The sequence below is a fragment of the Amblyomma mixtum genome, chromosome 3 (assembly GCF_055824585.1).
Source record: "Amblyomma mixtum isolate Tamu chromosome 3, ASM5582458v1, whole genome shotgun sequence".
Taxonomy (NCBI): domain Eukaryota; kingdom Metazoa; phylum Arthropoda; class Arachnida; order Ixodida; family Ixodidae; genus Amblyomma; species Amblyomma mixtum.
This window is the reverse complement of record NC_143014.1, coordinates 176,588,061-176,600,165: the sequence shown is the minus strand read 5'-3', so window position 1 is coordinate 176,600,165 and position 12,105 is coordinate 176,588,061. Positions and strand designations below refer to the sequence as shown.

Sequence of the window (12,105 nt, the reverse complement as noted above, 5' to 3'; positions counted from 1 at the left end):
TCCTACTTCCTTTATAGAATTTTCCCAACAATCATCACAGGTGCTGCAGCATGGTGGCGTGTTGGACGAGTTTGTCTTTGTTCATCTTCAGACCGCTTCTGTTGTCTCCTGTGCTCGCTGGCAGGCTTATTGGTCTGCATAGAGTGCCGTCACGCATAACGTCATTCCAAGCAGACCACCAGCGTGTTATGCCGCACGTTTTCATTGCAGCAGCGCGTGCTTCGATGCGGACACCACCACCAGCGCAAAACTAAGGAAAAAGAAAAGAACAGATAATTGTAAAAAGTTGCAACTAGAAGGCTCCAGAACTTCAAAGTAAACCAAAAATGGTTGAATTTTCGCAACAGTAACGTTATTAACGCGATAACATTAGGGAGCTCGTGTCGCAGAAAATTCGGCGTCGGCGTTGTTGACCGAAAAATCCGAAAAACCGAAAAATTCCCGAAAAATTTCCAGAGAAGCAACCTAGGAGGTAGGCAGGCCAGCTAGGTCACGTGACCTTGTGGCGTCATAACAACCTGCCCACCGGATTGTGAGCATAGTGCTCACCGTGGCAGGTGGCAGTTAAAGTAGTGATTGGTCCCGAGAAGCTGCTGGGAAGAGCAAACTGAATCGCACAAGTTCCACCGGTGGCAGCACCTGTCATCGCAGGACAGTGACGTATCGCTCAACCGCTGCACCACTATAGTGTACTAGAATTAGGAGTAGTGGGTCGAGGGAAGGTGGCGGGCTGAAGCTGTTTGCGCCGACACCGACAGATGGCGCTGCCGCTCCCTTCACCTGGCAAGCGCGCGCTCGCAGCAGCTCGGCGATCAGGCAGGTATGCTCCTGAAGTTATTCGGGCTCTACGAGGTTTAATCTTACATCAGACATTTATGGAAGAAAGGCAGATAGTCCTCTCTTGTAAAGTCATAAACGTTCCGTGTGACGTATGGCTGGCGTGCGTTCACTGTAGCTCACATAGGCATGTGAAGAGTCTGATTGCATTGGAAATATATACAAAATGGCTTTATTTGCAATAATTCGCAAAATATTTTCGAGAAAACGCAAAGTTGCATTGGTGGAACTGACTGCCGCGAATTTTACACACTCCTGCTCAGATTAGCAAGTTTGGCTCTTTTTCGCTTTGCGCTATTTTCGCTGTTCAGTCCTTTGACGAGAAAGTGCAAGCGCGTAAGGACATAGGAACAGACCACCTTCATGCTGATCTCTTCCTTGTGTACACTGCACCCAACAGCATTAGATGAATGAATGTTTGCCTCACAAGCGATATCACGTCGGATATGCTGTTGGCGTGCAATTCTCCGGTGCTGAAGCATTCTGTAAATAAATTTTCCAATTCAGCGACGAAGCAGTACAAATCTTTCGAGGGGTAGAAAAGTCCACCCCAGTCACAATGTTTTGTATACTCGGATGGGAGATGGTGCACTGCTGCCTCATTTGGTTCCACGAGAAGAATGTCTTTGCAAGACGCCCAGTTAAGTTTCAAGACACATTTTCTGGCCACGTACCCTGCCATATAATAAATAAGTCTTGAGTCACTCTTTTCGACCACTAATGGCAAGTGTTGGTCATTTGCAGGTGGCACCTTAACGAGAGAAGTCTCAGCCTGGTCTAGTTTATGCTGATAGCGTGTGTTTCACAATTGAGGGAGCCGTGGACGAAAGCAACACCATCGTATATAGTTCCAAAAACTTGTGCAGTGCATAGAGCTCAGATGGTTTAGGGACTTCGCTTAGCTGAAACGCATAATTCTCGCGAGGCTCACATAACTCCGCTGCTTCGTCATTCTGGGACGTAATAATCGGTGATATATCCCCTTGTGTGCACTGCCTCTTGGCCGACAGGTCGCTGGGCACTTGCGAAGACGTTCTTTTCCTTGCTGGCCTCTCGCGCGAGGGCTTTTTGGACAGATACGCGGGAAGGTTGGGCAGAATTGTTGGTTCTGCATCTGGCTAAAGAGATGGCTTGCCACGTGGTATGCGCACCTGTTTGAAGTTGATGATATGCACGTAGTCTCTTAATATGTACTTCTCTTCAAAATGCAGCTCACACACGGCGGACGTCATTTCCAGGGGCTTGTCCGCACGGTGCAAGTTGCGCTGCCATGTGCGGCGCCTTGTTTCGTCTTCAGGAACCCAGAATAATGATAACTTCGGAGCATCCTTCACTCCACTGAAGCCGGTCCGACATCCAGGAGCAAAACAATAGTTCCTCCGCCGAGGTTTGCTCATCTCGTAATATCATGGGCTGCACAGCGCAGAAGAGATGAAATCAAGACGCACATGAATTAACGTACGGAGGAAAAACGCTTGCCCACGACGATCTTGTTGAAACCAGCGCGCGTAACCTACGTAGATGCGTGCACGTGCTTAGATTGCCGCGCAAAGTGTTCCGTTTCTCGTACGGTCAGTGGATGGCCCCTATCTGTTTCCTGGAGAAAGTCACGGGGTGCACTGAATTGTCTTGGGGAATTACACCTATGTTGAACAGCATAACAGAGCATGGCACGCTGAAAATGCTCTCCAAGGCAGAGCGCGCTCCCCGTGTAACAAGCCGGCGCCTATCGCAGCGAGCTCCGGAGTATGATGGGGCTGCCAAGTGAAAGGCGCAGCAGCGCCGCCGCGCGGCAGCCCGAGATTTCGGCGCCGCCTGCTTCACGCGCTCCGCTGGCGCGGAGCTTCACTCGCCCCACTACTTCTAATTCTAGTACACTATAGCACCACTGCGTCAGGAGTGTTATGAAGACTCCCAGGGATCTATGAATGTTAAGTAGAGAATGCCCAATTCTGCATATATGGGCATTAACCCATTAGCTATCGCGTCATACCCTTAAAGGGGCTGCGAAACACTGCCTGGGGGAATACCGGCTATACTTCAGGTGGGTTCTTTATGTCACACAGATGCTGACTTAAAAAGAATTACAGGAATCGATGCACAGGAACGGGAGTTATTCAGTGAAGAAATTTCAAAATACAAGCAAACAAAACGCTGCCCTCAACTCGATTTTGGCTGGGCTTCCCACTCCTATTTCGCTCTCCCAATGACGGCACCTGGCGCAACCAATCAAAACAGCCAGCCAGAGCACGTCGCGGAAGTTTGTACTCCATGGTTGCCTGCTCTCTGTAACTCGTTCTTGCTGAGACTGGCAGCGTTGTTTCCATGCCAGAGCGCCCCTGGTGGTGTATTTTTACTTTACTTGCTTTGCAGGGCTTTTATCTAAGACAAACAAATTGTTTTTGTTGATCTAATACAAAACGCAGACAGGTGACAAAATGTGTCTCTATTTATTCACACAATTTGCAGTATATTTACTGTTTGTCCGGTTATCAAGCTCGCGCCAGGTGATGTCATATCCGCTGCTAAAAACCCGCCACTGTGTGGCGACACCATCAGAGCCATGAAGTTGTTTTTGGGAGGACATTAAAATATTAAAAAAACGGAATGTACGCGGTATTACCGACGTTAATAACACCATTATAACTCACTGTATGCAATCAACAGGCAAAACAGTTAACTAAGATTGTGTTTCTTGAGTGTCCCCTCCAACTTTTTGAAAAGTGGTTTCGCGCACCGTGCACAAAGCGTGTGGACTTTCAAAATTTCATGCGCCAAGTGTGAGACATTCCAGCGGCTAAAAAAGACACGGACTATGGTAGATGAGACATGCAGGACGAACGACCGGCGTTCGTCCTGTCTCGTCTACCTTCGTCCGTGTCTTTTTTAGCCGCTGGAATGTCTCACAATTTTACTAGCAACCAACTAGCCCAGCTTTCTACGCTTCATGCTGCAAGAGCGTGTTTTTTAACGTTCCAAGCCTGGCAGAGCTTCCCTTCTGCTGTTTGACACGGCTAGCGGATCCGCACGCTCTACACCTTTTCGGAAATCGCTCAACACGTTGCTTTTCATGCCCTTTAAATTTCTGGCATGTCTTCAACCGTTTAAAAGTACAATAATAATTTGTTGCCTCAGTCAGCACGCTAGTAAATGCACAAAACAACGATGTTTCCTAAAACCACAGAAAACCACAGGAGGAGTGTCCGCTTCCCAGCCCACGTAACCTTTGTCCCTTTTCTTTTTCCCAGTGTACACATGGGCGACATTTCATTTGGGTAGGAGGTGACCGCGGCAGTTTACCCTGGCGAAAACATCGCACATTGCCGTTGCCGCGAAATCCCGAGGAAGCTAAACCGGACAACTTCACGGCCTTCCTGGAGGGCTCTCTCTTGGGGCATCCGTGGTAGAGGAAGTAATTTTTCTTTGTGGTAGTCGGGAAAAAGGGCTAGCCGAGGCCGAGTTACGCATAACCCCAGTCTTTTCACAGCACAATATTTATAGGAAGAAAAAACAAGATCAGAAAGCAGCTCTACCGCAACTTCGGAAGTACGTCCGACTATGGCTCAGGTAAGGCGATGATGTGGCGTTCTTTTCTCGCTATGCACCGCCTTTGATCTAGCGCCAATTCTGTGTAGCATTTATAGTTACTGCCCTTTGCAATCTTTTATTGTGAACAGTGAAATAAGCGATGGCGTCCACTAGGCTCCGCACGGAGCGGTAGCGAACGACACATGAGTGTCGCCCCCTTTGAACTATCCTACAGACCGGGTGCACTCAGATGTGCCGAAACTCACTCAAACCGGAAGGTTACAAACTCCCCCACATTACTCATGCAAAATACTCGAGGAGTCTACATTCTCTCCTTTCAACGTGGCTCACGTGAAATATGACGTAGCGATTAGGGTCACCTCTCCGCGCACGTCTTAGGTAGGGCTTGCATTTTGGCCCCGTGTCTCTCACGGCTTCTCCGTTCGTCGCCATTCCTACCGATCCGTGCCACTGAAATGTGCGCAGAGTGCCCCATAGGTCGTCCCTTTGACCGGCGCCGGAGATCCTTTGCGCACGCGGGGGAAGCGACCTCTCTAAGCCCTAATCCCATCTTCCGTCCATTAGGCCTCCCGTGGGATTCACGCCAGCGCCTGCCCGGCTCTGGAAGCGCCGCGCATCCTATTCACGTTCTAAATCCCTATCTCTCGCTTCTCGAAGGCGACGGATGGGCGGCTCTAAAATCCCGTAAACGATGGCCTCCACACCTCTTCGTACGGGCGGACGGGGCGGAAAAGCGGGCACTCCGAGAGAAGCCATCTTTAGACGCAAACAGTGCAAGAAGCCGGCGCTGGGAGTGCGGGGTTGGTGCAAATTGGTAATGTTGGGGAACTAGCTGCTTTTGCATGCGTGCATCACTTCTTATCGTTACTTCCCAACGTGTTCTCAGTTTTCGGCGAAAAAAAAAAAACAGACCGCGTGAATAGACTTACTCGAAAGCTTACTAACACGCAGTTTTTCCAGCGCGAACAGTGCTTCCAAGAAGGTCTCTAAATTCTTGTTTTTATGCGAGAAACCAAGGCACAACGATCAACCTAAAGAGACAGAGAAGGAAAGGCGGGAGGTTAACCAGGAGAAGATAGCGGTTTGCTGCTACCCTGCAACGGGGTAAAGGGATTGGGAATATAAAGGGGAATAAGAAGAGGGAGGAGAGTGCACGGAAAGGAAAAAAGGATGTTGCGTACGGTAAGGTCACAGACTATCACGCATTCATGACGCCCTCAAGAAAAAAAAATTGGCGGGGGCTTAGCTTTGGTTAAGCCTGGTATACGTTGCGAAAGCAGGTGTTTTATACTGCATATGCAGCGCCTCTAGTGGGAAGAGCGCGGCGCGCCGTGACAAGCGGCCGCCGTTACCCGGCGAGCTGAGTTGGTAGCCCGTCTCTCGCTCCTGGTATGACGTCACGCTGTGACGTCACCAGGCATGATATGACGCCAGGGGTCATTCTAAAGGTCAAGCGTGCCAAGTGGCCGCCGCTACGCGAAAGGCCGTTCTTGAGAGTAGTATTTCTTTCGCAATAAAAATTCAGGGGGGCACTTTACTGGCCTAAAGTGCGGTGAGGCGAAAGTCTTAAGCGCGGTGTTGCTGCTTGTGTCACTGATGTGTGGTTAAGATCTTAAGCTTCGCCTCTAAGAGTGGAACGCGACGGCGTCTTGCAACGCTGCCAGGGAGTCCACAGAACGCCATCGCCCGCTGGGCTGTACGCCTTGCTCGTCGGTAAATTGGTTTTTGAGGAAAGGAAATGTATCTGTCTCGCATATCTCGGTGGACACCTGAACCTCACCGTAACGGAAATGGAGGAAGATGGGAGTGAACGAAGACACCGTATTCACTAGACGTGCCTTTGTTCATTCCAAACCATCGAGCTGGCATGGCGGAGTGGTTAGCGTGCTCGTCTCGCACTCCGGAGACACTGGTTCGATTGCCCAACTCGACCAATATCCTACTCGGTTTTATTTATTTATCTGGTCTGACCAGAAACGTTAATTAGGCTAATTGCTCAATTAGTCATTAATTATCATGCAATTATCATACAATGCCTTAAATCGCGTTCTCTAATATCATTCGAATGCCATCGATTAAGTAATGATTGGCATATGCCCATATGAGTCACGTAACCGAAACGCGGACACATCTGCCGACACAGCTGCTAACGACAGTATCAGGCATTAAAGGCTTTCGCCTTAAAAACGGAACAGTGCCTCCGAGGCCCTCAGAGCCAACGATCCCCACGGCCACCGCCACCGTCCGAGAATTTTCATTTCCATCAGCGGGCAAAGACATAGATTGTACAGTCCATGGCACAGCGATTGTAGTCAATCGAGATTAGAACAAATCAAATCGGATATGAGAAAGTCCGAACTGATGCTATTTCTCAATTCTGATCACAGCTTACTGTCTTCCACACGCTACTGTATTTTCGCTTGGGGCGGAGACCATGACAGGCCATGGCAGACCATGGCTGACCATGAAAGTCAATAGCATAAATGCGGCATAACATGGAGAAAAAGCAAAGTTGTGTCAATTACTCCTCAAGATCGAGGCCCCAGCGTCCTCGAAGCTCGGCAGAGAGGAGGAGGTGTACCTCGAAAAAGTCGGAGCCAGAACTGCAGTCGCACAAGGCGTACGGCTCAAATGGAATAGGTACAACAAAGCAATGAAGATAACATTGAAAGACCAGCCTCCACTCGAACCGCTACCGGCACGGTGCTCTCATTGCAAGCAAGCAACGTCGAACATTGTCTTCAAACAATAAATAATGCTTCTAATTAATTTTCATGGCATGCATATTTGTTTAACCTTTCAGTAGGCCTATACAGGGTGTTTCACCTAACTTGAACCAGTGATTGAAAAAATGCGCCGCACCGGAGCTGGGTGGTGCCAACGACATATTGTTCCCCGTCACGCGGTGCTCCTCAGAGTATCTTATAAATTTCGCTTAATTATTGATAAGCTAAGATTAATTACACAAACCTTTTAATAATCACTTCCGTGTCGCGTGCGTTTCGTTACGTTGTATAGAGTGAGTTCCGAAACGACCAATCCAGTTTTTTGTAGCAACGTATCTTCTATGGGGCGTTTTTTTCCAGTATTTAGAAAAAGCTCACGCAGTATGAAAAAAAAAAGCGTGATTGTGCTCCTGGGCTACCGTACTATAGTGCTGCCAAACGCTATCTGATTGAACAAACCTTCCCGAAGAGAGCGGCCGATGCCGCTCTCAGCATAGTCTTGGAAGTGCGTGCGAACAGTCTTCCGGAACATGGAAAGCGTATACCGTGACCTGTGACACTGACAGGCAATTCAGGCGGAGATTTTATTCAGCGATTGCACAGACAAAACAAAACAGAAGCAGTGAAGCCGCGTATTTCAAGGTCGCCTCGGTTTTCTTTATTTGTATCATGTGCAGCACGTCGAATTGAGCTGCTGCCGCTCACTTGGGCACGGTCAGCACGCCTGTTTCGTTCCGTCAAAACATGGTCAGGAGCTCTGGAATACGGTAGCGCATGAGTACTGTCACGTTTTTTTTTTTTTTTTCATATTTCGCGGGCTCTCTTCAAATGCCGGAATAAAGCACCACGTAGGAGATCCGTTGTCATAGAAAAACTGAATCGGTTATTTCTTAATCCCTTCTACAACTTAACGAAATACATATATGACCCTGAAGTGAATAATAAATTTTTTGCATTAATAATGTCAAGTAATTAATTAAGCTGAATTTGAATATACTCTGAGAACCACCACACGACGGGAAGCAAGACGTTGTTGGTTGCACTCAGCTCATGTGCGCCCCGCTGCGGTGGCTCGGTGGCTATGGTGCTCGGCTGCTGACCCGAAAGACGCGGGTTCGATCCCGGCCCGGCGGCCGAATTTCGAAATTCAAGAAACCCGTGTACTGTGCGATGTCAGTGCACTTTAAAGAATCCCAGGTGGTCGAAATTTCCGGAGCCCTTCACTACGGCGTCCCTCATAGCCTGAGTCGCTTCGGGACGTTAAACCCCAATAAACTAAACCAATCAGCTCATGTGCGCCGCTTTTTTGTTTAATACTTAGTTCAAGTTGCTTACTTACAAGTTAGCCAGCATAAGCCTATCCGCAAAGGTACCATGCCTTTCTGCGCGCTTTTCACTGCTCACAGCTTGATTGAGCGCGCGTGCTTGTGGGACCGAGTTGCTCATGCGCAGTAGATGCATGTGTGAAATCCGCCGATCGGAACGCTGCTGGCACAGTCCAGTGGTAAGATGGCTGCTTTTATCTTTGTATTTAGAGCGAGGAAAGCTACAGCGATTATGTTCCCTAGGCTGCTGACCCGAAAGACACGGGTTCGATCCCCGCCGCGGCGGCCGAATTTCGATGCAGGCGAAATTCTAGAGGCCCGTGTGCTGTGCGATGTCAATGCACGTTAAAGAACCCCAGGTGGTCGAAATTTCCGGAGACCTTCACTGCGGCGTCTCTCATAGCCTGAGTCGCTTTGGGACGTTAAAACCCATAAACCATAAACCAGATTATGTTCTTTCCACCCCATTTTCATTTATGTGATATGAGATTGCCCAATTATTTGTCATTTTTTCTCTGACTGCTGTCCACCCTGCCATTCTCTGTGCAGACTATTTACAGGAGGTCCCCTCGTCCTCGACTACAGCATCTCCCTGTGCATCTTGACAACGAAGCTTAATTCCAAAACTTATTCTAAATCAGACTTCGAAAGCAACTCTTGCCACAGGTCAACTGCCTCCAGAACAAGTTTACAGTGAGCACAAGCTCCTCCAAAAGTGGTTGTATTCGTCTTGGCAGAGTTCTCGCAATGGAATCCTTGTAGACCTTTTTTCCAAAATAAACTGCAAGCCATGTTGACTCCTGTTATATTTTAGCTCGAGAATTTTAATACTGACCACAATGTTAGCCTGCGTATCAAATTAGGCTTAAACACGGCGTCATACTGATGGGGAGAAGAAAAGGCGGTACGCCAGTTAGCCGACCTGACGTTTATCAGTTTGTTCTTAGCGCACGTGAAGCCTCGCAGGTGAAGGCGACGAGCGCATGCGCTGCAGAGAGCAGTCAAGTGAGAACGGATACAAACGCCTTGCCTCACGATGACCGTGTTTTTGTCCGGGAAAAAATAAAAAGACGCATAGACAAACACTTATAAGGGTAGGCTACAGATCGTCACCACAGCCAAAAAAGAAAAAAAAAAGCGTTTGCGAAAAAGGAAAAGAAGGAAAAGGAGGGCGATATAACCACGGTTACTGTGCGGAAGAGTTCGGGCAAGGTCAAACGTGTGCTGTTCTTAATGCACGTAGCCTGCACCCGGTTTCTGGCCCCCTTTCAACTGACGCTTTTTGAGGAAAGTACATAGATACTTGTTTTATCTTTTTTTTTTTCTGCAGCTCTCATGCGCGCACGCACGCAAAAAAAAAATGCAAGAGAAGCGAAGTAAGTGTGGGTGCAGAAGGCGGAAGAAGCAGAGGTGTGGCGGCGCACCTGAGCGAGGAAAGATTATCGCTGAGCGGCGCCAACACCTTAAGAAGGTCACAGTTTTGAAGCCCGGCCGCGCGCAGGCTTTCAGCAGAAGCGGGGGAGAGTCAAGAAGGGAAGACCGGCGATTGTTGTCCCTTCGCCTCTATATATAGGGATGGGCGCCGTCCCGATGCCTAGCACCTCGAACAAGATTACGGCGGGTGCCATGGGACTCGAATACATCCAAATACATCCAAGAAGCTAGGAGACTGCCCCATTAGTATTCTTATTTTCATAAAACGACACATTATAGCTGCTTCAGCATACAAGTTCATATTGATGCACAGAAAGCAAGCGGATAGTCGTCTTCCAAATTCCGCTCGAACTATAGAACCGAAGCAAAACCATGGCATCCAGTGATGTTAGCCGAAATAGAATGGTTTCCTGTCTCAGCCGTATGAACATACACTGTAACGGATGAATGAAGCATGATCTAAAACGAACCTTTCGGATTAAGACCACTATATGACATGAAGCTTGACCTGGTTCTACTGTATGCTTTCCATGGTTATTCATCGAGTCGTAGGAACACTTCTTTTGACTGTTTATTTTTTCAGTTACGTCCAATGGGACTAGGATGAAAGTCGCCCTTGCGTGGTAAAGTGAGTCGCACAATCATCAGTGGGAACCCACGGTGTAGCGAGATCATCCAACCAGCCGGTTAATATATTATGGCTACTTTTCTGACATCAGTTCTGGCCCGATATTTTTTTTCTGCACCAAATTGTGTACACACCGGATGGTACGCACCGGTGGTACATAAAGGGGGCATGTAAAGCTGCGTACTGACAAAAAGGCAATCGCTATACAATGTGGAAATTTCATCCTGCTTGAAGCCACGCACTCTCATTACCCGATAGCGCCGCATTTCAGCCCACTTGTCGCGTCCTTCCAAAGCAGCAATTTTTTTACTTCCAACATTAAATTGTTCTAGGCTCTCTCGCAGTGCTCTCACTCTTCACGAATATGAGCGATTAAAATACAATCAGTAAAGGTTGCACGAATGCGTTTAAGAAAAAAAAACACGCTGTCAGACAAACACATAACGAATAAAACAAGCAATTCAGAAAAAGAGGGATTAGTTTACAACTAAATGCAGGCAGGTCGGCCTCAGCCATTATGTGTTGTTATTCAGCGCCCTATACGCGCACCGAGACTTTACAGAAAAACTGCTTTGACTAGTAATTGAGGGTGTGCCTTCAGCACGAGACGCGCACCAGAGGAGTTTAACAGGTAATAAAAGTATGACAAAACCTAAACAACTGCATGCTCTGTTGACCTTAGTATAAGGATAAGTACACAGCTGAAAACGATACAATGAATGGTCGAGCTAAGAAATGTCCGCCCTCGATTTTCGGGAGCCATTACGTTGGGCAAGCAGACTGCTTTCTGAATGCGCAACCACGTAACAAACCAGGCAATTCTTAAACTACGACGGCACCGGTTGCTGGAACGAAACAGAAACATCACTCTTTTTGACGCGATAGATTTAAAGGCCCTATTACCCAGAAAATCCGGCGTCGGCGTTGCCGGCGTTGTGAGCGAAAAATCACGAGCATGACTCTGGAAGGTGCTGCCCATGGAGAGAGCAACCTATAGGTGACGTGACCTTGTGGCTTCATCACAAAATGCCCACCGGATAGTGAGCAAACTGCCCACTGTGGCAGGCGGCAGTTAAATTAATTATTGATCGCTCGGGAACAGCCATCGGAGCCGCACAAGGCCCACCGCTGGGAGCACCTGCCATCCCAGGGCAGTGGCGCATCGCTTAACCGCTGCACCACTGCGCCAGGAGTGGTATTACGACTCCCAGGGGTTTATCAACGTCAAGTAAAGAATGAGATTCTGCATATATGGGAATTAACAAATTACGCCACTGCGTCATACCCTTAAGGCGGAGCTTAAGTGTCCCCCCCCGCAAGAGAAAAGAGGCTGATGCAATTAAATGAATTAATGCATTCCAAACCACTGAAACTGCGTGTAATAGTCTGACCAAAGAGTTGCAGGGTGTCAACATAAATACAAGATAGGTAGTAATACATACAAGAACCACTTTGTGCTGAACGCCTCTTGCACGCTCGCAAGGAAGCGTGTGTAACCTTAGAGAACAAAATTCCATCGCCGAACCAGAACATCATCTGCAAAACTCCAAGACCTAAAGCTTCGGTTTCTTTGGTGCCAATAATTTTTGTTCATTTATGGGCGGGC

The 12,105-nt window shown here is 48.2% G+C and overlaps 1 pseudogene; it reads right to left on the bottom strand.

The window, feature by feature from the left end:
• Window positions 1-1,614: 1,614 nt before the first annotated feature.
• On the bottom strand, window positions 1,615-2,390 carry LOC149352826 (uncharacterized; annotated as a pseudogene).
• Between the last annotated feature and the right edge of the window lie 9,715 nt (window positions 2,391-12,105).